General features: G+C 48.3%; 1 pseudogene; it reads right to left on the bottom strand.

Annotated features, from left to right (window-relative positions):
• Positions 1–1,330: 1,330 nt before the first annotated feature.
• Positions 1,331–25,265, bottom strand: LOC109688523 (cell adhesion molecule CEACAM6-like; annotated as a pseudogene).
• Between the last annotated feature and the right edge of the window lie 383 nt (positions 25,266–25,648).

Raw genomic sequence — 25,648 nt, 5'->3', positions numbered from 1 at the left:
CTGTCCCAGAAGGTCCTCCACCTACGGTCTGCTCCAGAGTGACCAACCCTGCCGTCTGCAATGGGACATACAGGACAGTCATTCTGGAATCCAGGGTCAGTACCTCCTGTCATATGGAGAAGCTGGAGCCCCATTCCCTCTCCAGTCCTGGGTACCAGAGATGTTCCTGACATGTCCTTCAGACATGATTTCAGAGACTCAGTTTCTTTTCCTTCCTTTCCCCCCCTTTACCTGCTCTGTGAGGCAAGACCCATCCCTAATGCTCAGTGCAGGGACACTGAGATGACTATGTGCTCTCTGGGGACATATGTGGAGGGAGGGGATGGAGACCTTCAGGAAAGTCACATCTGATCACCACGTGGTCAGGGGCTGAGGCCTGGGGAGTAGAAAGAGGCCTATCTCACTAGCCAGGAACCCCAGGTTTACTCCACAGGCATGGGCATGCTATTCCAGAGATGGTGCCTTCTGGAGTTGTGCATCATGGTGGCCATCTGTGCTCAGCTTCCCCTCACAGGGTCAGGGAAGAACAGAGGCTATTTCCCTACACCTAGTGTTCAAAGGCATGTTCCTAGAGCATTTGGTGACAGTGAAAAAGCAGAAGGAGAGCCTGGAACATGGGGAAGTGAGGGGAGGATTGAGGCCTGGCACTGCACAGATAATTTGAGGTTCCTCTCTTTAGAGATATTGAGTGTGTCCTGGAATCCCCTGTTATGTAGAAGAATGAAGTCCACTCCCTGTGTCAGGACTGAGGGTTTGCTTATACAGGAGGGGAAGGCAGCAGGGCTGATGCAGGCACAGAGGGTGGGTGTGTTTAGGGCTTGGAGTTCACCCCTAGCATGAGTCAGCCTGGCTAGTGTCCCACACCATCAGATGTACCTGCAAGCATCTTTCCAGGAAGAAGGTGGAGCCAAAGGGCAGGAGAGACCTTGTCTTCTTAGTGACTGACTCCCATTGGGTCCCAGCCCAGCTTGCTTCTCTTCCACAGAATATGGTGTCCCAGTCACAGGTGAGAAGGTGCAGCTGAGACCATGAGGAGTGGGACCTGGTGTTGAACAGGACCTTAGCCCAAGATTCCTGACAATGTCAGCTCACGTTTTCTCCATTTATTGACTCTCTCGAGTCATCTATGGACTTCTACCCCCATCCCATTGTCTGTTCAGGCACTGTTGAGTGCCTGACAACTGCCATATCACAGGAAAAAATTCAATGAAGAGTTTAATAATTGGCCTGGGGTTTTAGCTCAAGTGGTGGAGTGCCTGCCTAGCAAGCTCAAACCCCAGTACTGAATTTTAAAAAAGCTTAATAACTGATGGTAAGGACCATGTGTGAGTCATATTTCATGGCCAGCCTGAGGGGTCACTCCTTCTGGAACTGGCAGGTTGGAGACCTTACGCTGATACTCTCCGGAGTCCTCCCTCCTGACGGGGTCTCTGCTGAGGTTGCTGTTGTCCTGAGATGGATTCATCTTCTCTGTGAGCTCCAAGTTCTGGTCATTGAAGATCCACTGAAAGGAGATTCCATTGTCATCTGAGAGGCAGGTCAGGACCACAGATTACTGCTCTGTGACTGTGGTGTTGGTAACTCGGATGGAAGGCTGTGTCACCAGCTCTGTGGACAAACAGGAGGGGAAAGACTAAGAGTGGCCTGAGGCGTGGGCCACTCTTCTTTCTCTGACATCTCAGGAAGCTCTCGGGGCGCACAGTGAGCTGTGGGAGGTGGCAGAGGATGGGCCTGATCCTCTGAGGAGGAGATGACTGTATCTCCCTTTGACCCCAGGTCCCCCCGAAAGACCCCTGACTGTTCCCTTAGATATCTTTGTAGGATCAACATGAGAAATGTCTTCTCAATCCACAATCCAGAAACTCTCTCACGGGGTGGACTTTCTAATTGTTGCTGTTGGTACTGGAGTTTGAATTCAGGGCCTCATGCTTGCTAGGCAGGTGCTGTACCACTTGAGTCACTCTGCCAGCCCTTTTTGTGTTGAATATTTTCAAGATAAAGTCTTGCGAACCATTTACTGGGTTGGCTTCAAACCCTAATCCTGATCTCTGCCTCCTGATTAGCTAGGACTTACAGGCCTGAGCCACCGGCACGTGGCTTTTCAGGTGGATTTATTTTCCCATGGACTCTCACGTCCGTTTATTTTTCTAAGAACTTTTGGTATAATCAGGCTCCATTTTTGATGCTATAATAGAGTGGTGCCTGGGACTATTACGTTACAGTTGTAGAGACTGGGAAATCCAAGACTAAGGGGCCACATCTGGTCAGGGCTGCCTTATTGCATTAGAACATGGTGGGAGCATCACAAAATAAAAGAGAACATGAGGGTTTGTGATCATGGTAACTGAGACACTCCATTCACAGGGCAGACCCCTCAGGGTCCACTCACCTTCCGTTGGCCCCACCTCAGATCAGTGTTGCGTTGGGGATTCAGTTCCTAACACTTGCTTATAGAAGGACCCACTATAGCACTGACGCAATAAACAATTAGGTCCCCTTTTCTGGTACATGCTTCCTTGCATGGTGGGGAAGGAGGGATTATCAGCCTCAGCCGGAGGCTCACCTTTTCCATTTCCCTGCACCTGACTCTGAGGAGGGTCTTTGGTGCCTAGATTACATGATTTGTCCTGATCAGGACAGGCCTCCCACCTCAGAGAGAGTCAGAGCATAGTAAATCAGAGGGTCAGTTGTGAACAAAGTCTCTAGCAGAACACCACAGTGTCCCCTGAACAGTGGCAAAACCTTGATTAAATAAGTCACAACCACCAGGCACCAGTGGTTCGTGTCTGTAACCCTCTACAGAGTCCTCTACTCAGGAGGCAGAGATCAGGAGGATTGCAGTTCAAAGCCAGCCCAGGAAAATAGTTTGCCAGACCCTATCTTGAAAATACCCATCACAAAAAAAGGCTGGTGGAGTGGCTCAAGGTGTAGGCCCTGAGTTCAAACCCTACTACTGGGTAACTCCACTAGGCAGACACCAGAGAGAAGATGGCCCTGTATGGTACCTGGGATCCCTGGAAAGGTCACTTTCTACAATTTGGCCTCTCTCACCTGTCAGTCAAGTTGAGCCCTTAAAGAACCAGGCAGGAGTCTGTCTTACAGTAGATGCCTGAGGACCTGTGCACTCAGAGAACATGGCGCTGCCTGTACTGTGTGGGACAAGCACAGACTATCTCAGGAGTGAACTGTGCTGCCTGAATTGGTCGTGGACACACCCCTGGTGCCTTTCTTGGCCCTCACTGATCCACTGCCTGCTGATGAGGACTGGGTATTTGAGCAAAAATGACAACTGGGAAGACTAGGAGCAAGGCCAGGGGATAGTTGTATACTGAGAACATAGGGCCATAGGGTGAAGCTCTTCTGCCCAGGTGACTGCAACTAATAGGAGACGTGATGTGATCTCCAAAAATGTGGCACATAAATGAAGAAATGACCTAGAGAGAGTGAAGGGGGTCAGGCAGGCAGAACCTGGACCAGTAGAACCATGTTCTCAGTGCATGGTCTTCAATGTCTCTTCTCCACTGCAGAGGGAATGAGAGGACCATGTGACTCTTCACCGAACACACACAGACACATTCAAATCCCAACTGACTGGTGGAAGGTGGGGAACCATGCTAAAACTCTGCCCCTGTCCCCGGACCTCATTTGTTAGGCAGATATGAGATAGAAATTTGAAAATGGGCTGGGTGTGTACCTCAGTGGCAGAGCACTTGCCTAGCATCCACCAGGCCCTGGGTCCCCTCCCAAACACTGCCATGAAAACAAAACAGAACAGACAAATCAGAAATTTGAGGAACAGATAAATTTAGTCCTTATATGGAAAAATATTAATGCCTGAAAATCTGACAAACAACTGGAAGGAATATTTTTCTAGAAAGCAGTGAAAAGTCCCAGGCATGGTCTCAGTCCCTGGGGACAATGGAATGTGTCCCCATGAATGTGCATCCCGGCCTGGTCTGAGGGATTTTGGATCATTCCCTCTCCATCCACTCGCTCCTTACTGCATCCTCCCTCATCAAAGAGTCATGGAGACCTTGTTTCACACTGGGCTCTGTGCAGTGGCAGGCTGAATCATGGAGTGATACCAACATATCAGGAAATAAATGTCAGACTTGAAGTCCAGTGAGGGAGGGCATGGATTGTCTGCTTAAGGGAAATGGGGGTGGGGGGCTGGGGAGGAAGATGTAAATAAAAGAAAATGCTGGAGTTGTGAGAATCAACTAAAGTTCGGCCTTTTCTGTCAAAGGAGTTAGTTAATGTGTAGATGCCAGCTAACCTCCCCGTACTTTGCAAATCGTTGCTTGATCCTGCAAATTTCTTGCAATCAGACAAAGAGCTGTTTACTGCCAGATGCCCTACTCTCAAACTCCTTGATGAGTAAAATGTCAGCCTCTGTCCCCTATCTTCAGGGGACCTCGAGAAATCACTTTCTCACTGAGCTATAAAAATGTCGCTGTGTTGGAAAACCTTTCCCTTACCCAAAATAATAGCTAGCCGCAGTGTGTTGTGAGCCCAAGTGTGGACCAGTCCTTGGGAGGAGTCATGCATCAGGAATATGATCTGGGTGAACTCCCCACCCAGGTGTGTTCTGTCGGACCGTGGTCTGTGGCTGCACCCTTCTGCAGAAGTAAAACGTCTCTTTTTGCCTTGCTGAGCAGCTCCAAGTGTTTCTTTGATCACCGTTTGACAATGGCATTTCTGACAATGTGGGGCCAACTTTGTTGCCATGGGGATCACAGGGACCCCCTTCTTAAAGGAGGATCGTCCTGCTGCCTAGTTGCTGCAGCCTCAGAGTGGGGAGATCTGCCATCCTCAAGGCCAAAAATGAACCCAAGTTTGAGAGTCACTCACCAACTCAGGGAAGGGTCCCTTATAGCAAGCACTGCAGCAGCCAGGGCAACTCTGGGCACTGACCAAGGTAAGGGTATTTCCTTGGTGGCTGGGACATCCCAGAAGCTGGGTGGGTGTGACTGGGACTTAGACAAGTTCTGACTTTGGAGGAAAAGAAAGCACTTTGGATAAAGTGAAAGAAAACTCCAGTACTTGTGGCGGGAGGAGTGAGGTTTGAGCTTTTCCCAGGGAAATAGACACAACCAAGGTTAAGGGATGGGTAACAAAAATTCAGTTCCAAAGAGGGAGACTCACAAAAGAATAGATGCATCACCCACCATTCCATCAAGAGACCTCTAGACATGGTTTAAAAGGTTTTTCTGATTGTGTGTGTGTGTGTGTGTGTGTGTGTGTGTGTGTGTATGATTTTTGTTTATACCATTGGGCAAAATTTTATTTCTCCTGGAATTCCAGCTCATCTTATGCATGTTTAAATTGACATTTTTTTTCTAGCATGCTTAATTCTGTCTTAAATAAAATCTGGGATTTAATTCTCTTTTATAATATATGGGTCTATTAACAAATGAGCTTTCTATAAATTGTATTTATATATAAAAATAATTTTAAAGTTGCTTTCTTTCTGGTTTTCTCATGCAAATATAAGACTCTAAGTTAAAAGGTTTTATGAGTTATTTTCAACAAGTAACAAAAACAATACATAAAAGGTATTAAGGATATGGTTTTTAAAAATGAAAGGTTAAAGGAAAAAATACTTTTAGATAGAAAAAAAGGATTATGTAAAGAAGGGTTTGTCCTCAAAATTATCTCAAAATGGAAAAAGAAGGGATACGGACAAGCTCCCTCAGGAGGTACAGAATAAGGTGTCATAAGATACAGAGTAAGTTGTCATAAAAAGATGGAGCCTATAAGTGCTTATGTAAGTGATTAAGTTGACTAAAATCTAAGAGCTACATTAAAGGTTTTGTAAGGTCAAAATTTTATGCACTGATGTTAAACTAAAACTTAATTTTCTAATCTCATAACAAACAAGGCTGTCTTAAAAAATATTGTTCTGTTCTTGATAACATTTAAAAAAACTGTCTTAAAGGAAAAGTTTTTGTTTTATCAAGATAACTGTTAGGGATTTTTGGTGCTACAGGTTAATCCAAAGATTTATCAAGACACCAAGAGTTTATTAAAATACAGAGAGGCAAGAGGCAGCTGAGGACGGGGAGTGCTGCTGCACTGATATGAGGGTTGGGTCAGATTTACTTATGCAAATCAAAGTAAAAAAAAAAAAAACAAAGTCAAAATCCATGCTCCAGTTAGGATAAGGGAAAAGCCAAAAAGGAGCACTACACTGGAAGTCTTGAGACCTCAAGTTTTTGTTACTGGACTCAACAGAGTGGAGATGTTAGTCCTACTCCTTCCACGTGGCAGGCAGAGGGAATTTTTGGCCTGGTATGATAAGATTGGACCTGTTATTTTAGGGGGACTCCATTGACTACAGGTTGGTGGGAGCCTGCTGTATGTCATGAGCCATCTGTTAATGTCAACAATCTGGGATGTGATCCCTTATCAACATCTGAGCCATGATTCTCAGCCACTAGGTTTCCTAACTCCATACTTAGTCTCCAAGAATATTTACCTGTGTTCTCTGGCGATTTTTGTCAGGGTGTTGACTACTGAGGTAACTGAATCATAACTAAATAAAATTAATTTAAGAGTGGGTTTATGTAAAATCTTTTAGATAACTTCATAATTATGGTTATATAACTATTGTCTTGGGTGATTCTAATGCAGTCGGTACCCTATATGTGTCTGTGACTAGGCTACTTGGGCTCACTGACACTGCCCCACCTTGAAGTGATGGGCAAATCTAAGGTTTTACTTCAACAGTAACAACTAAATTAAAATGTATGTATAACCTCATAGAGCTGTGATGCTGTTGCTGGCTCCTGTATATAAATATATTTGTGTTTTCCAAGTATATCAAGCCTTCTAAAACACTAAGTTTAGATAAACACTGTAGCAAGAAGTTAGTGGTACTGATATACTGCTCTGTTGGTTGCTAAATTGTCCATTAAAATTTTAACCATGGCTCTTTTAAGATTTTTGTCATCACAGTTCTGATCCTCCTGGGGCATTTACAATCCAGTCCATGGAAAATGACTAATAAGTACTTATGTGTCAACCAGGTTAGCTTTTAGAACATAGTCATACCTATTTGTTTTGCTTTATTTTTTATTTTTGTGGTAGGACTGGGGTTTGAACTCAGGGCTTATGTGTTTACAAATCAGGCACTCTACTAACTGAGCCACATCTCCAGCCCCAGGTTAGCTTTTAGACATCTGCTTTTGTTGGATTTTGTTTTGTATTGTCCTTATCTAGAAGCCTCTTTGTTGTTTAAATTTGGCCAAAAAGGTCTAGTTGGTACTGACTCCCACCTGATCTGCTTGTTATTATCCCCTCCCCCTCCATGTGGACCAAAAACAAAAAGATCCAGGAAAAAAACAAATCTTCACAATGGGGACAAAAATGACCTATTGAAAAAGATCCAGGTCTATGGCCATAGCACCCTGAATATACCCTATCTCAGAAGCTAAGCAGGGTTGGGCCTGGTTAGTACTTGGAGGGGAGACAGATCTTCAGAGGAGCCTGCTCAGAGGCAAGCAGTTTGGAGACAAGAGGGGAATGCCATCAAAGTTCCAATGGAGTCTCTGAAGCCAGACCTTTCAAAAATAACCAAAGCTGAGAGGATTGAGGAAGTGGTTTTTATGCATGTGTGGCTATCTGGCATTAAAGCCCTTCCAGACACAAACTCATGTTTTTAGCCAGGGTCTTCTACTTAAATAGAGACAAAGTGACTATTTTTACTGGCTCTAGACATGTCCTTTAATACTTAAAGATGATGTTTTAAACTTTTTTTTTAAACAATGGGTTTTTCTTGGACATATACTGATAATGTATTGTTGCCATGGTAATTCTACTCAGTACAAGAAAAACCACAGGTCCAGACATTGAAAAAATGTACTATAGCCAACATGTCCTGCTACAAGTATAAAAAAAATTAAATCTTGACTACTGTCTCTAACCTGATTCCTCCCTCTACTTGCCCCTTGGTCTCTTAATCTGCTTATCAAGTTTGTTTCTTCAAGGTTGGAGACAATCAAGCTCCAGATGGTGATGGAGACAAAGCCACACATGAGGGAAACCTCCTCCTGGTACCATGGACTTTGAGAGACCCCCTTCGACTTCTTGGAAGAGACCCTGGCTGACTGTTCCAGGACCCCTTGAGACAGCATCCCTTTTCCTGATAGAAGTCAGGGTTACCTCTGAGGAGGAGGGAATATAAGGGGACAAATATAAACAAAAATAACAAAAATATCTCTAGAGATGTAAATGTAAAGGGATAAATAACAAAAGTAACTTTGTTATAGATTAAGGAGACAAAAGACACTTAAAAACAAAACATTTAGGGAGACATGAAAAAACCAGCTTCGCACACAGGTGCTGAGGCACAATGAAATTTCCCAAAAAACAAAAGGGGGGGGTCTCACCAAAATAATGAGCAATAGTCATAAAATATAGGTGACAAGACTCAAGAACAGAATGGACTAATGAGGCACTCTTGGAATGTCCAGTCTGATAAGGATGGGGGCAAGTAGATGGTTGGGCTTGACCAGAAGTCAATTGATACTAGCTAAGTTTGAAGAAAAGAACTGTAAATAAAAGGCTGGAATTGTGAGAATCAAATAAAGTTAGGTCTTTTCTGTCAAAGGAGTTAATGTGTGGATGCCAGCCAACTTTCCTGTGCTTTGTGAAACCTTGCTTGACCCAGCAAGGTTCTTGCAGTCAAAAGGCTGTTTACTGCCAGATGCCCTACTCTCAAACTTCTTGATGAGTAAAATGTCAGTCTCTGTCCCCTATCTTCAGGGGACCTCGAGAAATCACTTTCTCACTGACCTATAAAAATGTCAGTACGTTGGAAAACCTTTCCCTTACCCCCAAATAATAGCTAGCCGCAGTGTGTTGTGAGCCCAAGTGTGGACCAGTCCTTGGGAGGAGTTGTGCTCAGGAATATGATCTGGGTGAACTCCCCACCCAGGTGTGTTCTATCGGACTGTGGTCTGTAGCTGTACCCTTCTGCAGAAGTAAAACTTTTCTTTTTGCCTTGCTGAGCGACTCCCAAGTGTTACTTTGATCACTGTTTGTGAACGGCATTTCTAACACTGGACTCAATGTTCAAATCCCAACCAGGGGACATAATGCATGGGGAGGGGAAATAGGCACAGTCCAGGCCTGGCAGACTTGTGCATGTGAAGTGGAATTAACCCCATCCAGCACTCAGAGGTCACAGAGAATCACTTGCCATACACAAGGAGCTGCACAGATGCTTCTTTAGCCTGAAGATGTCTGGTTATGATTGCAAGGCTTTAGAATCCTGTGTTGTTCTGGATGACATTCTAGAGCCATAGGAATCCATTGGGACATATTGTCTCTTTACTGCTGTATGCAGGGCCTGGTTTTCTTTTTTGAATGGTTATTACAAGTGCTGCAATTCTAAGAGATTCAACTGCCTCTTTGCCTTTGAACCAACGATAGCCATAAAGGTTCTCTGACAGATTGTGCACACGTAGAAGAACGTCACTGCCTTCAGCAGCATTGACTAGCACCGATTCAATGGTGAGTGGGTAGTGTTGGGCAGGTTCCAGAGGAGAGAGAATTTTTCAATGTTGTGTTGGATGGAAATTTGGACCCTGGATCCTGAGGACGTGTCTGCAACCCTCAGCCTTGGCGTGTGTGTGTGTGTGTGTGTGTGTGTGTGTGAATATGTGTGTGTGCACGCATGTTGGTGTCTCCTGTTGAGTTGAGGTCAGCAGCATGATCTCTGCTGACCTCATTCCTTCACTGCCCCTGAACTCGTCACTTCCTCTGTGTGGCGCACTCTTTCCCAGTGTCTGCATGGCTCACCCCTCACTGCATTCACATCCTTGTTCACACTTAGGGCACCCTGGGGAGACGCCTTCCTTGACCCCCTCTTTTGGAGGCCCTGGGTCTTCACTTTCTCACCTCTCCCTGCTCTGTCCCTGTGGCTCTTGTCTCTCCCTGACCTCACCTTCTGGATGTCCTTGCTGTGCTGTGCTCCTGCCACTAGAAGGAGAGCTGTGTGAGGACAGGGCCTGCTCTGATCTTTGTTGTAACCCAGTGCCTGGAGCAGGCTCAGGTTCCTGTGGGTGAGGAGCTAGCGTTCCCAGGGCCTCAGGAACAGCGGTATGTCAGTTTTGAAGGTGGTAACTAAGTGGTAACTAAGGACGTATTTAATGTATCGATTGTATATTTTTTGGTGAGACACAGTTGACATACTTGTTCACATTAATTTTAAAATTACAGTGGCCAGTGATGGTCAACTTGGAAAGGCTTTTCTTCCCCTCCTTTCTAATTCCTGTTCACTAAGAGTTTCCTGTGCCTGAGCCTGTGTCACTCTTTGTGTCCTCTCCTCTCAGGCTCCAAACAGAGCCCTATGTTCCCTCTCAGGATCTTATCTTCCCAGGAGACCCCATCTAGTCTCTGTGCTCCCCTCCTCCTGCTCACACACAAGGAATCGTCCCCTTACCTGAGAGCAGGACCCCCTGCCAGGTGTCGCCCATTCTGCTGGGAGGAGCTGAGGGGGTCTCCATGGTGTCTGCTGCCTGCTCTGTCCTCTCTCTGTGGAGCAGAGCTTCAGCTCCAGATCCTCTCCTAAGCAGGGCTGCTCTGGGAGTCACTCTGTTGTCCTTCCTCGCTCTGAGCTGAGCCTCCACCAGGGCAAGAGCTCTTCCCAGTGTCACATGGGCTGGGGTGGAGTCTGTGTCCAGTATACTTGTCTGTCCCCTCCCCTCTCAGTCCTGATTCTGTCCCTGTTCCTTTCTTTGGGTTAGGTTTCAGTTCCCAGACCACACCATGAGAAGGAAGGCTTCCACCAGGGAGCTCTTCCACCTTCTGAGTTATGGTAACATTTATTTTTGTTTATTTTCACCTTCTGAGACAAAGGCATGAGGGATGCATTTCCACTTCCCTGACTGTGAGGGAGAGTGGCGCACCCACATTTGGTGGCAATGGACACCGTCATTGCAGAGGGTGGAGTGTTTGTGAATTACAAGTGATGGTGTTTGAGGTTTGCTCACCTACCCATGCCCAGATGGTGGAGCCTTACATCTGGGTAGCCGTGTGGGTCCGGTGTTGCCCACAGGTAAAAGAGGCGATGAGAAGGAAATGTTCACTGGACATCGTGAGGTTTCTTTTCATCTCCTTGTCTGATAGCCATGCACAGTCCACTTGAGCAGTGAAGAAGGAGGCTGAACATGATCTGCTGCTTGTTTATTCCACCCCAAGTTTCTTTTCATTCCCTTTAAATCTGGCCATGGCCGTGAGTCATCACCTCTGTGAGCACCATCCCTGCAGATGCTCAGGGGAATCTTGGGACCAGTTGGCAACTGACTAGGACAGGATAAGGTACAGAGGGTGGGGAGTCATTAGCACCTGAGGGAGCGGGTGGCTTCAGTATTTGACTTTGAGGCAGGCAGAAGGGTAAGTTTGAGCTACTGGGCAGGGAGCACAGGCTACTGAAACAGAGGCTGGAACCTGCCTTTCTGGAGAAAGAACATCAAGGAGGTCATCCTGTTGCAGCGGGGCTGGGGAAGAACTTGGCCTGGGGTTGACCTTGGAGGGCTGGATGGTGAGAAGAGATGTGTTTGTGTCTGTCTCCATCAGAGGCTTGGGGAGGGGAGGACTCAGAGTGCCTTCAAGTTGGGTGATGTGGTCATTAAAAAAAGGTCAGGCACTGAGTCAGATGCCCGTGGCTCATGCCTGTAATACTAGCTATGCAGGAGGCAGAGATCAGGAGGACTGTGGTTTGAAGCCAGGCTGGGCAAATAGTTCATGAGCTCTATCTTGAAAAATCCCATCACAAAAAGAAAAAGAAAAAGAAAAAAAAAGGTCAGGCACTGAGGCAAGAAATTAATCATGAAAAGATTCCTACATTTTTAGGGGAAAATATTGTCCTGAATCTCAAGGGACTGATTGATTGACTGATATGGTCCTCCTGATAATCAAACAGGGAGTTGCCTATGGTAGGCAAAAGCTCTGCCACTGAGCCACACACCCATCCCTTACTCTCAGGAACAGAAACACTCACTGTGAGTTAGAGCTTGCTCTCAGTCTCCCCAGTGCCACACTCAGGGGTGCAGTCATGTGACAAGCACAAGAGGTGGTAAACATGCAATGACCCTAAGGTCCCTCAATCTGCAGAGGACTCATAAAACAGAAATTAGTGGAGAATCAATCTGCAAAACTGCCCTCACTCCCTCTTTCCCACACCTCTCTCTCACTGCCTTCCACTGTCTCCTCCTTGCTGCAGAGCCTGGGAACCAGTGGTCCCGAGACACTGTCCATGGTGCTGATGATCAGGAAGGGAAGGTAAACAGTGACTTTTCTGTTCTTTAGTGCCTAACAGCTGAACACCACCAAGAAGCCAAGGAGTGCCATGTGCTCCTGCATTCCTCAGAGGAGCTGGAAGGTGCAGTGGACGTCACTGTAGGGATGATACCAAGAAGGGCGACTCAGTGAAAAGATGACAAAATGGCCTTGGGAAGGGCAGTACACAGAACAAGTTCCTTTAAGGATGTCCACAACCTCATCCTCAGAGCCTTAGAATATGTGACATGGAAAAGGCACTCTATAGATTACAGAAGGATCACAAAACTGGCAGGTTCTGTGATTTATGCAGCTGATGAGATGTGAGTGATCACAAGGTCCTTTTCTTACAATGAGAGAGGAGGCAGGAGAGTTGAGGAGGAGCAGGAGGTGTGAGAAGGGTTCAGAGCAGAGAGGGGCTCCAAGACGCCATACTGTTGGCTTCAAAGTAAAAGAAGGATTCACAGCCCCAGAAACCAGGCAGCTGCTCGTCTGTGAGGAAACAGGCTGTCTGCTGGCCACCAGATAAACATAGCCAAGTGGACATGTTAATTTCTGTTGTTGTTGTTGTTTTAATGCCATCGTGCTTGAGGCAATTTATCACAGCTTCAATAGGCAAAGAAGGAAGGAGGAGTCTCCTGGCCTAAGCTAGACTCTGTGCATGTAGAATAAGGAGTAACGGTGACCAGATCACTGCATAAAACCCTGGGGTTGTTTTCCTGCTTTTCATCCCAGGACAACCACACTCAGGCATTAACAGAACATCCTCAGAGCTCTAGTGCAGGGAGAGCTGTCTGTGGGATGTGGTGCTTGATCCAAGTGAGGAGATGTGAAGCCATCAGAGAAGGACTTGGAGCAGAGGCCCAGGTGTGTGGAGGAGACTGCAGGTGGACATCCTGTGGCCAGGTCAAGAAGAGACACATTGTACCACCACCATGGAGCCTGGAAAAGTCACCCAGTGAGCTCTGCCCTGGGTGCTTAAGTGTGGAGAAGAGACTGGGCCCAGTGAGGCCCAGTCAAGCAAAAAGTGGAAAAAGATGGGGAGTACAGGGCCAAGATTCCAGGCAGTGTCTGGAAGACATTGTTGGGGATCTGAGCCTGGGTCTGTCCCATGCTGGTTACTCTGCCGACCACTCTCTGTGTCCCCACACAGATGAAGATGTCCTGGAGATTTGCCTTTTGGGCAGAGGAGACACACAGTGGCCATGACAGGCCACTCTGAGTCTTTGGATGGTGGGGACCCCTGAGCACTCTGCTGGTTACAGGGCTCTTGGGAATCTCACCCCTCCCTGTGCAGGGACCCCGGCTTTAACCCTGGCTTCTACCTCTTCTGTATCATAGGAATACAGAGCTTGTGGTAACAACATGCAAATATTCCCCCTTGTTAAGGGTAATCCCCAGGAGAGATTCACAATTTCATGTGAATTTCGGCTCAGAGAAGCTCCCATAAGAACAAAAGGAGCCAGTGAAGGAAAGGGACTCTATTTCATCAGCTTTCCAGGTGACAACTAGTGTGCTCCATTCACTTTCCCTGGAATCTCCCCTGTTTATGTCAGACAGGGAAGATTGATCTGTCCTGTCCAGAGCCCCAGTCAGCCTGTTTGGATCTCTAGAAACCCAGGATAGGGCTCCCTCCCCAAGTCAGGGCTCAGAGCCCATCTCTGGCCCACAAGCCAGAATCTGAAGGTTTAGAGAGACTCTCCCTGACCCATAAGCAGAAGTTTCTAGAGGAAACTAAGAAGTCACGTGTGCTTTGTGGTCTGGCCATAAACATTCATGTCATGTTTTAGTAATTCCTGTAAAATGAATGAAGAGGTCACTGAGCCCTGTGTCCTTCTCAGAGAAGGGTCCAAGTCTCCCAGGCCTTGTCCATCCCAAGCTGCTCTCTGCCCTGGCTGGACTGAGCTCAGGGCTCCAGTCCCAAGGTCCCTCATCCTCTGCTCACCACCTCCTCATCCCCTTTTTACTGCTGATTCTTGAATCTCAAAGCTCAGCCAGGTGTGGGGTGGGAGCAGATCTGAATGCTTTCGGGCCAGTGTCACCAGAGCCTTGTCTCCCACACTTACCTCATAAATGGGAACAGCTGCCCTTGGTCCAGGAAGAGGGGCCTGCGGCAGAGGGAGAAGAGAGAACAGATGGCAGGGGACTGGGAAGGAGGGCCAACCAGGCTTAGGTTTCAGTGAGCAAATGCCAGGCAAAGCCTAGAAGGTTCTGGTCTCTGACAGGCAGAGCTTACATCCTTGATTCTACTTCCCCATTTCCCCTCAGGAGTGAACAGCTGTACCTCCTGGGGTGGAGTATGCACCAAACTCCATATCCTGTTGTGGCTGCACCCACTCTGCACACTCCATGTCCCAGTATACTTGCTTGATCCTCCTAGAAACCACTGTGCATCTGCAGGACTCCAGGGGTCCACTCTGATTGTCAGAGAGACACAGATTGGGTCAGGATTGGTAAGGGTGGTCCTGCCCCTGCATAAACGCTCATTCCTGGTCATGACTGGGATAACACTGTCCTGATATGGGGGGAAAGTGGACCTGTACTGCAGTGGGGGTGACAGCATCCTGGCCTGAGCCTGCACAGCTGGTGCCCCCCGTTTCTGAAAGGGGAGGGTAAAGGCTTACCAAAGAAGTGGAGCTGTCCAAGGGTCCTCGACCTAGGGATACAGACAGGAGTTAGCAAGAGGGTGTGAGGAAGTCTGGGCCCTTCCTAAAGGTGGACTGCGGGAGGTCCTCTGATTTCACAGAGCATTTTCTGGGAGACGATCGCCAAGATTTTAAGACCAAATGACCACTGAGGTTGAGGAGGTGACCATAACTAGATCCCATGTGTCTGTGCTGACCTGGAGTTTGGGGTCCACTGCACCTAGTGTTTTCTGAGAAGCTCTGTGAAGCCCCAGGAAAAGGGTCAGATCCCAGAGGGGTGACTGGCAGGATAGACAAGTGTGGGGGCTCCAGCCACACGTGGGGTCAAGGGGCACTCACCTGGAGTGGATGCTGGGAGCTTGTGGTCTCTGAAGTCATGTAGATGGTTGGCCCTAGAAAAGCTCAGGTTGTTAATGAGGGAGCAGGGAGAGGTTGGAGGTTTGGGAGCAGACATGGGATGAGGAGGGGACCCCATTTCAAAGATTATGTGGACACCTCCTCTCTCCATCACTTCTGTGGTAAGAGCAGGGGACCCAGTAGAGGGGAACTGAGCAAAGACTTTCAGAATCCATTTCCATCTTGGAATAGAGGGGAAGGTCCCTCAGGCAGATGCAGACCCAGGACACACTGACACAGGACCCAGGAAAGGACCTGAGGGCCCAGGAAAGGAGGCAACTTGAGGGTTTGACTTAGTGGAAGGGTCCAGGCCGGGGAGGGAAAGCAGGGCCAGCTGTGTGGGCAGGACCCTGGGGGAGCTGCATGCATTGCGATTGTCCCTGTACTGCTTAAGTCAGGAGTTGCTGAAATGTGTCAGTGGCTTTGTCTTCTCTTCCATCTGCCTTGGCAGGAGACAGGACATTCAGGACCCACTGTCCTAGCTGGGCCCTGGCAGTCCCATCTCACCTATCAGGGGTTGTGGCACAGCAGCAATGTGGGGTGCTGACCCCACCCAGCCTGTCCAGGTTCTTCCACTCTAACTGTGTGACCTTAGCCAAGACCACCCCTCAGACCTAAGATGTGACCCCTCCCTGGGAGGTGGATGAATACAAAGGGAAGAGATGTTTGCTGATTGAGCATGGACTCCTCAGGTAGCACTTCAGGCTTGCTGTGTGAGAGACTAGGACAAATCTCACCTGGGTTCCTAGTTGTGCCATTTACAGAGGAGGAAGCAGTTGAGGAAGCAGCCCAGGGTCAGCAGCTGGTTAAGGAGGAGCGAGAAGAACAGGGACAAGCATCCATGGGAGGTTGGGGGACTCAAGAATGGGGTCTCCCTCCTGCCTAGTCAGCCTAGGGTGGGATCACGTGGAGAGAAGCCTCAGTACCTGCCAGTCCTTCTGAGGAGCAGGAAATGGGCCAATGTGGCCACAAGAACCACACTGACTAGGACTCTTGTCATGATGCCTGCAATGACCCCCACACAGAGGCCTGGGTGGTTTCCTTCTGCTAAAAGGAGAAGAGAAAGAGAAGAACTGTGTTCCAGGGAAATAACAAGGGGCCTTGCAGGGAGGGGACCAGAAACAATGACACTGGAGGTGTGAAAGTGGTTTGTTGTGTTGTCATCTCCACGTCCTCTGAGTCTGCCTCTGCCAGCAGTTGTTTCATTTCCTTTGTTGAAACCCTGACTTGCTCTAACTCTCATATTTCCCCACCTGCAGGCTGTGCCAGGCTCTGTCATGTTCCTGTTAGTGCCTCTTCCTCTGCTTCCTCTTGTCCCTCCAATGACTGTCTTAGAGGGCAGGTCCTGACCAGTCAGCAAAGGCTCATTAGTGATAATGGTGGTGACTGCCTGCTCTCAGGGCCCTCTGTGTGGAGGAAGTCACTTTTCCTACATCTCACCTCATCCTTCTGTCCCCGTGAGGGGCAGCAGATGTCACTCCATTCTGCAGATTTAGGATCATTGTGCTTAAATAACCCATGAAGGTCACAGAACAGGTCAGTGATACAGCAACATGCTCACCCAAGTCTGCCTGACTCACCAGCTAACAACCAAGTTCATGGAAGTGTTACCAGCGATTGCATTGCCTGAGCCGTGACCCTGCAGGCCCTGTGATGAGGACTTTAATGCCATAGATCTAATAAATGTCCTCATGACAACTTTAAGATCCAGGCTTGTGTTATCGTTTTACAGATGAGTAAACTGAGGATCAGGGGTTTGAGTGTGACCTGGATCTGGCTGCTTTCTCAGAAGTGTCCTCCAGTGCTAGGCGCCCACAGAGAGGTGTAAGGGGGGCAGTGGATGGATTTACCTTTTGTAAGGTTGGGCATCTTTGAGTAGGTGATGATCTGTAAGGCAGACTGTACCTCCCTCTGTCTCTAGATCACCCAGTGTGACTACGGACTCCTCCCTTGGATGTCTCTGTAGGATCCACATGGGGAATCTCTTTTCAGTCTATGGGTCCCACATTCTCATCAGGTGGAATTTTCCCCATGTGTTCACATGTCTTCATTTTCTAGAACTTTTATGATTGTCTGCATTCATTCTGTGTTGCTATAACAGAACACCATGTGACTGGATAATTTATTAAGAACAGGTTTTTTTTTTTTTTGCTCACAGTTCTGGAGGTTGGGAAGTCTGAGACCAAGGGCTACATCTCCTGAGGGCCTCTTGCTGCATCACAGATTGGGATGAGGAGAGCTCTCCATGAGGAGAGCGTGTGTGAGAGAGAGGAGGGAAGGGGAGAACCTCATCCCTTCGTGATGAACCTACACGCTCGCTAACTGGCCCACTCCTGGGTCAGCAGCAGGGCTCCATTCATGAGGGCAGAGCCCTGAGCACCTATTCACTTTCCACTGGGTGCCATCTTTGATCCCTGTTGTGTTGGGAATTCTATTTTCACCACATGTTTTTGGGGTTGCTCTGTAAAAGATTAGACTCTCATCTCTAGTATATGTTCCTGTGTAAGTTGGAATTATCAGCCCCGACTCAGGTAAGGGAAGGATAACATGAAATACGAATGCATGTGCTTCCTTGTAAGTAATTTATTAGAGAACAAAGATGGCCCACCCAGTCACCATGACATTAAGAGTTATTGAGGGCCAAACGTAAAGAATTTCTTAATTAACAAGGAAATAGAACCGGGCAGTGGTGACTCATGCCTGTGATCCTAGCAACTCAGGATGCAGAGATCAGGAAGATTGAGGTTTGAAGCCAGCCAGGACAAATAGTTTGGGAGTCCCTATCTCGAACCCCCCCCCCAGTTCAAACTCCAGTATCATCATAAAAATAAAACAAAACAACAAGGAAATAGACCTCCTGGCTCACCAAGAGACTATCATAATGAATGAAGTCTGTAGAGAGGGGTGGACACAGTGCTGACAATGGCTGGTCGTCTCACCTTCTCTCACATATTCACCTCGGCACTGCCCTTCCCTCCTACACATGGACCCCAGGGTATAGCTCTCTGTTCTCCAAGCGAGCGTCCCTCAGGCCTCTGTGTGGTGTATCACACATGCTGGTGTCCAGAGCGCTATCAGCTGGGACCTCAGAGTCAGGGAACAGCTCAGAGGCATTGGGTCTGAAATTCAGTTTCCTCATTTCCCTACAGCTGAGCTGGGGTGGAGGGAGTCCAGCATTGATTGGCCTTAAAAGTTAACCACACTCACAAAAGATTCTTAGGGTTTCTTTCCACTCCAACTCCCCCACCTCACTTGGAGTCACAGCAGAGCCCCTCACAAGGTGGGACAGGAGCAGAGCTCTGAGCAGCTCACCCCACACCTGATGGGGTTTCCTCCTCTTATTTGGGGAAAAGCAGTCTGAGCATGTTTCAAAGCCCTGGGTATTAGTTGTAGATGATGAAGGAGGCAAAAGAAAACAGAGTTGATGGAGTGGGATGGGTTAATAATAGAAGGAAGGTATTTGACCTTATAGACCCTCCACTCTTCTCCTGGGAAGGCTTCAAACCTGGTACTGGGGGCTCTGTGGGCCTGGAAAATCTTGCTCCTCACCTTTTCAGGCTGAAGCCCTAGGTCAGCCATAAGAAATGAGATAATCAAGAGGAGAGAGGCTCTCAGAGATGGAGCTGGAGACTCAGGAAAGGACCGGAATTTGCTAGTGATTGTGGATACAAGCTGGGGTGAACTTCTTCCTGCTCTTTCCAGAAAACCCAGGGCACCACCCTAGAACTTGGCGCTCATGTTTCCAGGATGCACTTTTCAAAGACTGGAATATTATTGACTGTGGTCCTACTGAGGCCAGTGACAGAGTTATGGACAAGGTGGGTGTAGGATCCACCATTATTTGCAGTGACATTGGGGATAAAGAGCTCTTGTGTGGATGACTGGGGCCTCCCATTGAAAAACCTGTGCAGCTGGGTTAGAAGCTGCATGGCAGGAAAGGCTGAGGTTTGCCCCTGGATGGAAATATGAGACTGCAGGGGATATGGTGGGGGTATCCAGGCCATCAAGAACAAACAGAATAAAGTCACCTGTGATGTCAACAGAGGAAAGATTCTGCCTTGAAGAAGACCCTGAGTGATAAACAAATTTGTTTTTAAAAAGTCCCAACCAGGGCTAGTAATGTAGCTTCAGTGACAGAGCACTTGCCTAGCATGCACAAGGCCCTGGGTTCCATCCTCAGCACAACACACACTTTATTATTTATTATATTTTTTTATTTTTATTTTATTCATATGTGCATACAATGTTTGGGTCATTTCTCCCCCCTTCCCTCCTCCACCTCCCTTACACCCCCCACCCCCTTTCTCTCCCCCTCTACCCCCTCGCTGCCTGGCAGAAACTATTTTGCCCTTATCTCTAATTTTGTTGAAGAGAGAGTATAAGCAATAATAGGAAGGACCAAGGGTTTTTGCTAGTTGAGATAAGGATAGCTATACAGGGAGTTGACTCACATTAATTTCCTGTGCGTGTGTGTTACCTTCTAAGTTAATTCTTCTTGAACTAACCTTTTCTCTAGTTCCTGGTCCTCCTCTCCTATTGGCCTCAGTTGCCCCAAAGTATCTGCTTTAGTTTCTCTGTGTTGAGGGCAAAAAATGCCAACTAGTTTCTTAGGTGTCTTACCTACCCTCCTACCTCCCTTGTGTGCTCTCGCCTCATCATGACAACACACACTTTAAAACATCCCAACTACACTCTCCTCTGTTCACTGAGACTGAGTATGACCCAAGTCTTGTTTCTCCACCACAGGAGGTGACCCCATCCTCTCCAGACAGGAGCAGCCCCTTCCCCCATCAATTGCTCAAGGCTGGGCTGCCGAGATGTACCTGGGACAGGTTAGCATGGCCTGCCTGGATGCCCAGGGATGAGGGACTGTGTACTGGGACCTGAGAGGGACTGAGTGGCCTCATCTCTGACCCTGTGTATTGGGCCTGACAGCCAGGGCCATGGGGGAATAGAGTTAATCACAGAGAACATTCAGGGTGACAGGGTCACTTTGGTTGATGCTCACTGGGTTCCAGGTTCCACACTCATAGTTTCCAGTGTCATTCCTTGTGACTCTGGGTAAAGTGAGTGTTCTGTTGCACTTGGACAGCTCCACCCTGTCCCTGTCTGGAAGGCTGTGACCATTTATCCACCACAGGTAGGTTGTGTCGGGAGTCTCAGGCTCACATGTTAATGCTACAGAGTCCTCGTCTTCACCCGGGTTGTAGTTGGTGCTTGTGATGAAGGGTTTGGGTAATTTCGCTGTGCAGTCATCAGAGAGAAGACAGCCCTGTGTTCCCTGCAGAAGTCTCTTAGCTTCAAGTCTCCCTCTCTTACTCTTCCCAACAAACCTGAGTCCTTAAGGAGCCAGTCAGGAGTGCATCTCACAGCAGATGCCTGAGGACCTGAGCACTCAGAATACGTGGGGCCACCTGAGCTTATGTGGAAAAGCGCTGGCTTTCTCATGTGTGAACATAGCCTAAGCCTTTGAGCATGGACAGGCCCAGGACCTGGAGTCAGAGCCCCTCAGTGCTTCCCCTCATCCTCACTGACCTACTGCTTCCCTGGCCTCAGGACCTGTGGGTTCTCAGTCCCTTCAGCTGCACAGACTTCCCCTGCTCACCTTGGGTATGACCTCTGACTCTGCTTTTCAAGGCTGTCCTAGAGAAAGGTCCTGATGGACTATCCATTGTGCTTAAACTTCTAGGAGCCAACATGGCTTGGCCGGAGGACCAAGTGTGTTGGTAGACGTCATGCAAAAGCAAATCAGGAGCAAGCCTGGTATTTGGCTTCAAGGATAGGTTGGAACCGCAAAATTGGACAATTCTGCTCAGATGTTTGATGGTCACCATCATGAGCCAGGGACCCAAAAATACAGTGATTCCAAAGAATGATCTAGGAAAGAGTGAGGGCCACAGACAGGCTTTAGAGCAGGACTACCTTCTTGTCCTTAGGCTTTAGTGTCCCTACTCCCTCTGCAGAGGACAGATAAGGACCCTGTGTCTCTCCTGCAAAGCTTGTGGAGGTTTTCAAGTGCAGAAGAGCAGACTGGCAGAAGGCAGGGAGAATGAACTTGCTGCACTTCAGGCTCTTGTGGCCATGCGTGTCTGAAAGATCTGAGATGGGAATTGTGACACTGGGCAAATTGTATTAATTGTGTTAATATCCAGATCTAAGACCAATTCTTGAAGGGACTATTTCTGTAGAGCATGACAATGTCTTAGTCTGAGCTCTGAAGTCCTGCAGGTCACATTGTGATGTGAGTCTCCTGGGACAAAGGGTTAGAGGAGAAGTCTGAGATGCACTAGTATATAAAGGAGGAATCATACCAAACTCATTGTGTTATACATCACATGAGTAATTTAGACGTCTATGTCCCCAGCTGCTATGGAGTCTCAGGTAAGGCGGGGGAGGAACCCAACACAGATGTGTGAAATGTTTTCTCGATTTCTTTTGGCTACAAATCTCAACTACAGTTTTTTCAAGTTCTTCCAAATGAGGCAGAGTCTCATTGAAATGATCAGTGGGTGGAGCGTCTGGACCTTGTAAAGGACCCACCTGTGACAATGGTGTCACTAGGGGACACAGATGGGTGTGAGATATTCAGTGAGCCCATCAGACGGCACCGTCTGGCCAGCTGCCCCTTGGGGAAGCTCCCAGGACCACTGGAGGATCCTGAGTGCCACAGTGGAACCAGGGTGGACAGAGTGAGAGGGGTGGAGGAGGCTGGGGCTTTAGGGCGTGCAGTCCTGTCCTCTCTCTGACCCCCTGGTTGAGTCAGTGCAGAGAGTGGACAGGGATGTTGCTTGTCTTGGTTGTGGGCTGTTTCACATATCAGCGTCATGGAAGAAAGCAGTGCTAGTCAGGGACCCAGTGGAGGCTACTGCAGAGTGGGGGACATTGTCTTGTGATAGGCACAGGGGACAGCTACTTGAACTGATTCCTGTGCCCAGGAGGGTGGCCTGGCCCCAGGGTTTAGCAGGAAGGGAACAGGAAGGTCAGCATTAGTTGGGGAAGGTAAGGAAGAGGCAAGCCGGGCAGCAGGGGCAAAGCTTGTGGAAGTTTTCAAGTGCAGAAGAGCAGACTGGCAGAAGGCAGGGAGAATGAACTTGCTGCACTTCAGGCTCTTGTGGCCATGCATGTCTGAAAGATCTGAGATGGGAATTTGTGACACTGGGCAAATTGTAATAATTGTGTTAATATCCAGATCTAAGACCAATTCTTGAAGGGACTATTTCTGTACAGAGCATGGCAATGTCTTAGTCTAAGCTCTGAGGTTCTGCAGGTCACATTTGTCCTACATGGGTCAGAGGAGAAGTCTGAGGTGCTGAGCCTCAGGAGAGGGAGATGCCCAGATGCCCTTGCCTAGATGTGGCTCACGGGGCAGTGCACTGACTGGTGACCAGTTACCAGAGCCATGAGAGCACACAGGCAGGAAATCACCATTTCTCATCAGCCCAAATAGGAGGCCAAGGTTTTCTCGGGTCGTCTGGAGTCATAAACCTGAGACAGGGGCCAAGGACAGAGACTTCCCAGGATAGAGTTTGTCTGTGAAAATCCCAGGGAGGCCTTCGGGTCCCCCTCTCAGTTCTATGATGTCTTGCAGGGGTGTGGCCCTGGGGACCGATTACCCCGTCAGTTTATTGTTTCTCTATCAGTCACAAGAATGATGGTTATCTTTTGATGTTTGTCTAATTACTATGTTCTAATCAAACCTAATGTGAGGGCACAGTGCAGAAGGGGAGGTGTCACAGTGCAGGCCTGGCACACCTGAAGTGGAATAACCCCACCCAACACCCAGTGAGCAGAGAATCACTCGCTGAACACATGGAGCTCCACAAAGACGTCTTCATAATTAAAATCCTTACTTACAGTTTGTAGGATGTAGAATCCCGTGTCATACTGGGTGACTTTCTGGAACAGCAGGGATCCATTGGGGTATATTGTCTGTCTACCGCTGTATGCATGCTCTGGTTTAGTGTGTATTGAGCAGCTATCACATAAAGTGCAATTTGATGGTTACACATCACCTCTTCACTTTTGTACCAGTAATATGCTTGAAGGTTCTGACAGGTTGCGCACACGTAGGAAAATGTCACTGCCTTCAGCAGCATTGGCTGGCACTGATTCAATGGTGAGTTGGGCAGTGGTGGACAGGTTCCAGAAGGTAAAAAGTGAGACTAGGAGGGAGGAGAGAGAAATCATTAATATTGTGACCTTCAGGATAGATAGAAAGATAGAACGCTGAGCCCTGATCAGTTGTCTGTACCCGCATTCCTTGGTGTGTGTGTGTGTGTGTGTGTGTGTGTGTGTGTGATATTTGTGTGGTGCATGAGTGTCTCCTAGGGTACAGGTCAGCAGCGTGACCGCCATTCCTTCACTGACCCTGAACTCATCACTTCCTTTGTGTGGAACACCCTTCCCAGGTGTCTGCACGGCTTGCTCCGCGCTGCCCTCACATCCCTGCTCACACTCAGGGTGTCCTGGTGAACTCCTTCCCTGACCTTCTCCTCTGGAGACCCTTTCTCACCTCTCTCTGTGCTCTTCTCTCTGTGGCTCTTGTCACTCCCTGACCTCACCTTCTAGATGTCCTTGCTTCTCTGTCTTGCTGCCCACTAGAACAAGAGCTCTGTGGGGACAGGGATGGGTCTGATCTTTGTTGTAGTCCAGTGCCTGGAACTGGCTCAGGTAACTGTGGATGAATGAACCAGTGCTCTCAGAGCCATGGATGAACAAATATCTGACAATTTGAAGTACTAACTAGGACATATTTAATGTATGTTAGATTTTTGTTTGGTGAGATACCTTACATAGTTCATCATATTAATTGTTGAAATACAGTGGCCAGTGGTGATCAACTTGGAATAGCTTTTCCTCCCCTCTTTTCCAATTTCTGTTCACTAGAGTTTTTGTGACTGAGCCTGTGTCACTCTTTGTGTCCTCTCCCCTCAGGCTCCAAACAGAAGGCATAGGTCCCCTCCCAGGATCTTATCTTCCCCCAGGAGACCCCCAGCCAGTCTCTATGCTTCCTTTCTCCTGCACACTCCCAGAGAGGTCTCCCCCTCACCTGAGAGCAGGACCTCCTGCCAGGGGACACCCATTCTGCTGGGAGGGGCTGACAGGGTCTCCGTGGTCTTTGCTTCCGGCTCTGTCCTCCCTCTGTGTAACAGAGTTTCTGCTCTAGACCCGCTCCCAAGCAGGGCTGCTTCAGGGTCAGCTCTGCTCTCCTTCCTGCCTCTGATCTGACCCAAGGCAAAAGCTCTTCCCAGGGTCACATGGTAGAGACTATGTCCAGGACACCTGTCTGTTCCCTCCTCTCTCAATCCTGCCTCCTGCCTTCTTCCCCTTTCTTTGGGTTAGGTTTCAGTCCCCAGACCTCACCATGTGAAGAAAGGCTGAAGGGGGGAGTTAATTATGGCTGAGAGAGGGGTAAGAGGGACAGTATGGTTGCGCCAGGGCCTGTGCGGGCCCGGGGATCACAGAGAGCTGCCCTAGATAAGGACCTTTTTGAATGAGACCTGAAGACATCCCTGTGAGGGACAAAGGGTAGAAGCACTCTGATGCCTACAGAGTGACAGCATCAGAATGAAGCTTGCAGAGCCTGAAGGAGGAGGCTGGAGAACAAGGGGGAGTGAGTTGAGTCCTGACTGGGGCTGGTCAGGCTTTGCTAGACTGAGTTCAGTAGCCCTTTGGGTGGCTTCAGGCTGGGGGAGCTTTTGTCCCCTGGTGGACAGTAAGGAAAATGTAGACTGTAGAGTTGTAAGGATTTTGTATCACTTCCTACTAAGCATTTATAAAATTTCCATGTAGTTGTAATAATGCATCACCTTCCATCTGGAATTCTTAACTGTTCACAACCAAGCTCCTCTCTGAGGTGCCAATAGGATGTCATCAAACTAAGGTCAGTGGTCTGTGCCAGGCCAAGCTGTGTCTGCAGTACTGGGGATCCAGCACCATGTTAACGGCCATTGAGATGTGCTAGAGCGTGTTTGAGGAGAAGACAGGATCAGTGTCCCTGTGTCCTCGTATGAGCCACAATATTCCATCCCCTCTCCCACTTCAAAGACCTCAGAGCCATCTGAGTCCTGAAACCAGGGCTGGTGTGAGGCTCTCAGCCTCTTTCTCTCACTTCTGGGGGCATCTCCATCTTCCTCATCCTCAGGACGTCTGGACCTCACTGGGTCAGGGAAGGTGTGGATCCTCTCAGACCACACTGGGGACTCCCTTAGCAGAGGACCAGGTTCATATCAGAGACACCTGTCACACCTCACAACCCCCCCTCTCCTTAGAAGCAAGGAACTGCTCTGGCGTTACACAAAACCAGAGTCCTCTTGCTCTAC

This window comes from Castor canadensis, chromosome 16 (genome assembly GCF_047511655.1).
Source record: "Castor canadensis chromosome 16, mCasCan1.hap1v2, whole genome shotgun sequence".
NCBI classification, from domain to species: Eukaryota; Metazoa; Chordata; class Mammalia; order Rodentia; family Castoridae; genus Castor; species Castor canadensis.
Note: the sequence above shows the minus strand (reverse complement) of the source record. Positions and strands in the feature narration are given on the sequence as shown.